Source organism: Terrapene carolina, unplaced genomic scaffold (assembly GCF_002925995.2).
Source record: "Terrapene carolina triunguis isolate 2854851 unplaced genomic scaffold, T_m_triunguis-2.0 Scaffold751, whole genome shotgun sequence".
In the NCBI taxonomy this organism is placed as follows: domain Eukaryota; kingdom Metazoa; phylum Chordata; order Testudines; family Emydidae; genus Terrapene; species Terrapene triunguis.
In genome coordinates this window covers 780,278-786,561 of record NW_020665102.1, presented here as the reverse complement: position 1 = coordinate 786,561, position 6,284 = coordinate 780,278, and the positions used below count along the sequence as shown (strand labels likewise).

Below are 6,284 nucleotides of genomic sequence, written 5' to 3'. Positions count from 1 at the left end.
CTCTCCGCCTCTTCCTGCCCCCACCTCGCCTCTTCCTGACCCATTCTGCCCCCCTCCACCTCTTCCTGCCCCCACCCTGCCTCTTCCCGCCCCTGGTCTGCCCCAGGCCCTGCCCCCACTCCACCCCTTTCCACCAACCCCCTCCCCCTGCGTCTTCCATCCCCACCTCTTCCCGCCCCTGCCCCACCTCTCCCCACCGCCTTTTCCTGCCCCTGCTCTGCCACAGGTCCCACCCCCGCTCCACCTATTTCCCAAGCACCTGCCCTGCCTCTTCCTGCTCCCACTCCTCTGCCTCCCCCCAGCGCCTCCTGCACGCTGCCGAACAGCTCATCACTGGCAGGCGCTGGCGAGGAGGCGGAGGAGCTGGTCAACGGGGCTGCCGGCACAATTTTCTTTCCCGTGAGTGCTCCAGACCCGGCGCACCCACGAAGTCGGCACCGATGCCGTCCCTGCCATTGGAGTTAGCACCCACGGAGACGCACAGGCTTAGTTCAACACCTCTCTGAGCAACTGGCTCAGGCTCTCTGCAGACACCAGCTAATCTCCGGGCAGCTCCCTCCCCCCCAGCGCTATCCTCTCAGGCACATGTGGCTGCGTCAGTCCCGTTAGGGGCAGTTCGCACCCAAGGCGGATTTGGTTTCAGGCTCTCTGCAGACTCAGGCTGCCTCGGATAACCCTCAGAGTGAAGCGAGTGTTTTCTGGGCCGCCGTAAAAGTGCCAGACTTTGGTTTTGCTTTTGAAATGAAAGTCGCGATTTGGGAGTGCAACCAATTCACAGCCAGGTCAGAGGAGAAACACACCCGGAGCATTAAATTCCTCTCCCTCCGTTACCCCGGCGTAAATCCCTGAAGCCAAGGGAGACGTTCCAGATTTACACCGGCATCAAAGGAAGTAGAAGCTGACTCTACAGCGGCTCACCAGCAAAACAGCACCGAAAGGTGCTAAGACTTTATGATCACAAGCATATTTCTGTGTTCACAAAGGGCATGTCTTCACTACCCGCCGCATCGGCGGGTAGCAATCGGTCTATGGGGGATCGACTTATCGCATCTAGTGAGGACGCGGTAAAATCGATCCCTGATCGCTCTGCCGTCCACTCCGGAAATCCACCGCGGCAAGAGGCGGCAGCGGAGTCAACGGCGGCGCGGCAGCGGTCGACTTGCCGCCGTCCTCACAGCCAGGTAAATCGACCTAAAATACGCCACTTCAGCTACGCTATTCACGTAGCTGAAGTTGCGTATCTTAGGTCGACCCCCCCGCTGTAGTGTAGACCCAGCCTTAAGTTAAGAAAGCAGCCAGAGCCTGCACCGATACCAATCTGCACCAGTACAGGCTTTGCTTGAAGCAGTGTTCCTCATTACTCCTATTTTAGAGCGTCGGGAAACAGGCCCAGAGAAAGGTCCCGGGCGTCAGCAACCCCCAGACCTCCAAATTCCCAGGCGGGGAGACCCACTGCAAGCCTCTGGAGCTTGCAAGTTAGCAAACCGTCGCCTCGGCTGCAGAGTTGTATCGCGACAGAACCCAGACGCCCCAAATCGCGGTGGGAACCCGACGGGGCCAGGTCACGAACGAAGGGCAAGAGAAGGCGGCGGTGTGGGCCAGTGCAAGGGGGACCGACTGGGACGCAGGATGCCTGGGTTCTGGTCCCAGCTCCGCGACTTCGAGAGACTCCCTGCCCCGCTCTGTGCCTCGGTTTCCCCTCGCACCCCGTTGTTTTCCCTATTTAGGTTGTAAGCACTTTGGGTCAGGGACGGTCTCTTTCGCTACATGTCTGTGCAGCACCCTGCACCCCAGGGACCCTGATCTCGGTCACCGGGTGTGTCTGTTCAGTGCCTGGCAAAACAGGGAGGAAGGATGTTCTTTGTTCTTTTATGTTGACACCCGTCCTTGAGTCTGAATAATTTACCACCCTGCCTCCTAATGCACTAGCTAAGTGGCACGAAGCACATTAGGCAGAGATAATGGAGCCTTAGTCACATGTGAAGCCCCACTCGAGAGATAGGTCAGCTAGCAGATAAAACACTGACATCTCTCAAAACCTACTTGGAATAGGAGGCCCTTAGACTAACGCTGGGCAAAAATTTTCAGCCAAAAAGCCTCCGCCCCCCGCCACCACCACGGATTTGGCGTCGCCGATGAACATTTTGTGAATTGGTGTCGGTTTCACCGAATTGTTCGCATCAAGGGAAAAGAAATGATCCGACATTCCAAATGAGCCCAAACGTTTCATTTAGATGGACGGCCCACACCCGGTCAGGGTGGTGCTCTGTCCCGCTGTAGTGGGATACACAGAGAGGTTGAGGAGTTGCTACCCTGTTGCGCACACTCAGACATTTATATGATCTCATCAGACTGGAGAAAGGGCATAAACACAAATAGAGAGGATGAAATTTCCCTTCTGGGCAGGTATTTTCTAATAGCGGTTTTATTGCATCTGAAACATGCAACACTGGCCAATGCCAAGGCTCATAGGGCTAAACCAAAGGAGCAATTAAATATCCCTCTATGCAGCGAGAGTTGAAACAACAGGAAGCCAACGCCCAAAGCAATGCGGAGCAAAAGCTAAGGGTGTTTCCATGGGATTGATTTGGTTGCAGTGTGCGTGGGAGAGAGAGAGTGACAGCAAGCCAGCAGAAAGCGAGAGAAAGGCAGTCGTGTCCCAGGAGGAGGCCAAGGGACAGAGCTCCTTGGGCCACAGGGCTGGCTAGCAGTGGCGTAGCCAGGTGGAGGGAACAGGGAGAGCAATAAAAAAAAAAAAGGCACCACCCACGCTTTTACTCACCCGGTGGCGCTCCGGGTCTTCGGCGACGGGCCCTTCACTCACTCTGGGTGTCTTCGGCAGCATTGAAGGTCCCGCCGCCGAAGTGCCGCCAAAGACCCGGAGCGAGTGACGGTCCCGCCGCCGAAGACCCGGAGCGCCGCTGGGTGAGTAAAATAAAAGCGCCGCAGTGGGTGGCGCCTTTTTTTTCCCCAATCGTTCCCCAGGGTGAGTAAAAAGGTGCCAAGAAATTGACAAGGCCGCTCCGCGCTCCCCCCCAGCTACGCTACTGCTGGCTAGAAAGGCGGGCTTAGAGATTCACAGATTCCAAGGCCAGACGGGACTACCGAGATCATCTGATCTCCCATACAACACGGGCCACAGAACTTCCCCAAAGTGATTCCAGTTTGAACTGGAATAGATCTCGGGGGAAGATGGGAGAAATCCCATCTTGATTTAAAATTTAAGACTGTGAGTTGGTGGATATTATTGGTAAACGAACAGGATGGCACCTAAGAGGATATCTGACTTCTATCATCCATTTCTCCTCTGAACGGAAACAACCATCTGGGTTTTAAGAGGGGCAACGCCCCCTCTCTTTGTGACCATTTCTGCTCTGTAGTACACACATCATCTGTATTCCCCTCTTCATTAGACAAACGCCCGTCAGGGATGGTCTAGATAATATTTACTCCAGCCATGAGTGCGGGGGACTGGACTAGGGGACCTCTCGAGATCCCGTCTATGATTCCGGTTAGAACGACAGCCCGATCCTGTTGATAAAGGATCAGTTCGGAGTTGCACCCCGTTTTTACAGAGCATGCCAAGGGTTCATGACACAGTGACTGTTCCGCGCTGTCAAGCTGGAGGACTGCGTCCCGTTTTGGGCTTTAACAGCCACGTGGCCAAACTGGAGAGAATCCAGAGAAGAGCAACAACAACAAAACGCTCAGGGCTTTAGAAAAAACGTGACCTATGCGGAATCCCAGGCACCACTACAGGCTGGGGACCAACTGGCTAAGCGGCAGTTCTGCAGAAAAGGACCTGGGGGTTACAGTGGACGAGAAGCTGGATATGAGTCAGCAGTGTGCCCTTGTTGCCAAGAAGGCCAACGGCATTTTGGGCTGTATTAGTAGGAGCACTGCCAGCAGATCGAGGGACGTGATTATTCCCCTCTATTCAGCACTGGTGAGGCCACATCTGGAGTACTGCTTCCAGTTTTGGGCCCCCCACTACAGAAGGAATGTGGACAAATTGGAGAGAGTCCAGCGGAGGGCAACAAAAATGATTAGGGGGTTGGGGCACATGACTTACAAGGAGAGGCTGAGGGAACTGGGATTGTTTAGTCTGCAGAAGAGAAGAATGAAGGGGGATTTGATAGCAGCCTTCAACTACCTGAAGGGGGGTTCCAAAGAGGATGGAGCTCGGCTGTTCTCAGTGGTGGCAGATGACAGAACAAGGAGCAATGGTCTCAAGTTGCAGTTAGGGAGGTCTAGGTTGGATATTAGGAAACACTATGTCCCTAGGAGGATGGTGAAGCACTGGAATGGGTTCCCTAGGGAGGTGGTGGAATCTCCTTCCTTAAAGGTTTTTAAGGCCTGGCTTGACAAAGCCCTGGCTGGGATGATTTAGTTGGGGTGGTCCTGCTTTGAGCAGGGGATTGGACTAGATACCTCCTGAGGTCTCCTCCAACCCTAATCTTCTATGATTCTATGATTCACAAACACAGTTTGCGGATATAAAGTGGCCACCCATACATAAAAAGCACGAGCGACGTCAGTACAAACGAAAATGTCATATGGCGACGTCTTTATATACTGCGCTATAGACCGTATGCAAATATATGCACAATATTTAGATTCCAACCGATGTATTTTATAATGATATGGGTGAAAATGAGAAAGTCAGCACATGTTCAGTAGTAGCGCGCTGTGACACTTTGGTATGTTTATGTGGGATTTTGTACGCAAGTAGTTTTTACTGAGGTGAAACTTGGGGGTACACAAGACAAATCAGACTCCTGCAAGGGACACCGTAGTCTGGAAAGGTCTTGGGAAGAGAAGGCCGAGGAGGGGACTCGGTAGCAGTCTTCAAAGCCGTAAGACGGTTGTTATAAAAAGGACGGGGACCAATTGTTCTCCATGTCCGCCCACGGTGGACTGGCCTAGTGGAGGCCAGACCTCTCGAGATCCAACTCATGGAAAGAGCTGATTTGGCAAATCAGACACCAGGTGGCGCTCCCAGCCCAGCTACGGCCTTGGGGAGTAGGGAAAAAGGCCACCGCTTGTGGGGATATTCTGGTTCGGGCCCTAGAGGCAATCGGTCCCGGCAGCATTGTTCCATCCTGAGTGGTGGGAGTCCTTTGCAAAGGACCAGGACGAATATTATCCCTGTTTTACAAACAGGGAAACTGAGGCACGGGGGAGGTGGGCAGAACCCACATCTCCTACCTCCCAGCCTATGCTGCCTCCCACCCCTGGCTGGGAGTGGGGGTCTGTGAGGTGGTCCCCAGTAGTCGGCGCCTCAGCCAATCCTCTGAAGTGGATCTGACCAGGTCCCTTCCTCAGCGGCGCAAAGGATGCTGGGTGCAAAGAACAGGCCTGGTGAAACGCGACCGTCAGTGCTATCCAGGGCTGCTCCCCTGGTCTCTGGGCCCGGGGGAGGACCAAAGCTGACACAGCTGAAAGGAGCCGATAGACACCCAGCTCGCTCCAAAGGCCTGCGGGAAGCCAAGCCAGAGAGGAGACCCCTGATGGAAAACACCAAGAAGTCAGCTCCAGTCTGAGTGCTTCTGCTATTCGGGGAACCAACTCCGAGGGCTAATTAGGCGACTACCGATGCCTTTAATTCCTCCCGGGAACCAGCTGGCAGCCGCCACGGCTCCCGTCGCTCCGGGCCTGGAATTCCACTTGAATAGACTTGGCGCCGGCTTGGGTTTTCTGGGAGGGCTGGAGGTGTTCGCTCTCCGCGGCCAGGACGGCTGCCGGCCGCGCTCGCCAGGCAGTAAGGAAGCCTTCTTGGCCGCAGATCCTCCCCTGGCAAGACTAGGATCTGACTCCAGCCCCCGAGCTGGCTGCCGCAAACTCCCTCGCTCAAGGGCGCCAGCGTGAACCCTGCCAGCTCCCCACGGCGTTCTCCTGGGCTTCTTGGGGCTCTGCCAGCGGGCACTCAGCCCAGGTCCCTACAGATGTCTGGGCTGCCGCACCAGCTGGGTGAGGCATGACGGGGGCGGGCTGCTGGGGCGTCATCGGGGTAATGACGGCATGGCAGAGCCCGTGTCTCCTGGCTGACCCTCCTCTGGGCCTAGCACAGCGGGCTGAAGAGTGATGGGGGTCGGCAGAAGAAAGACCCCAACTGGTGTCAATGGGGCCAGATCCCAGCCAGTGTCAATGGGCGTCTCTCCATCGGAGTCAACGGGGCAGATCCCAGCCAGTGTCAATGGGCGTCTCTCCATCGGAGTCCATGGAGCCAGATCCCGACTGGTGTCAATGGGCGTCTCTCCACTGGAGTCAATGGGGCCAGATCC

At 55.5% G+C, this 6,284-nt stretch overlaps 1 protein-coding gene across 5 annotated transcripts in view; it reads right to left on the bottom strand.

Annotated features, from left to right (window-relative positions):
* CHD3 (chromodomain helicase DNA binding protein 3) overlaps positions 1 to 6,284 on the bottom strand; it is a 60,936-nt gene that overhangs the window by 34,963 nt on the left and 19,689 nt on the right. The window lies entirely within an intron of this gene.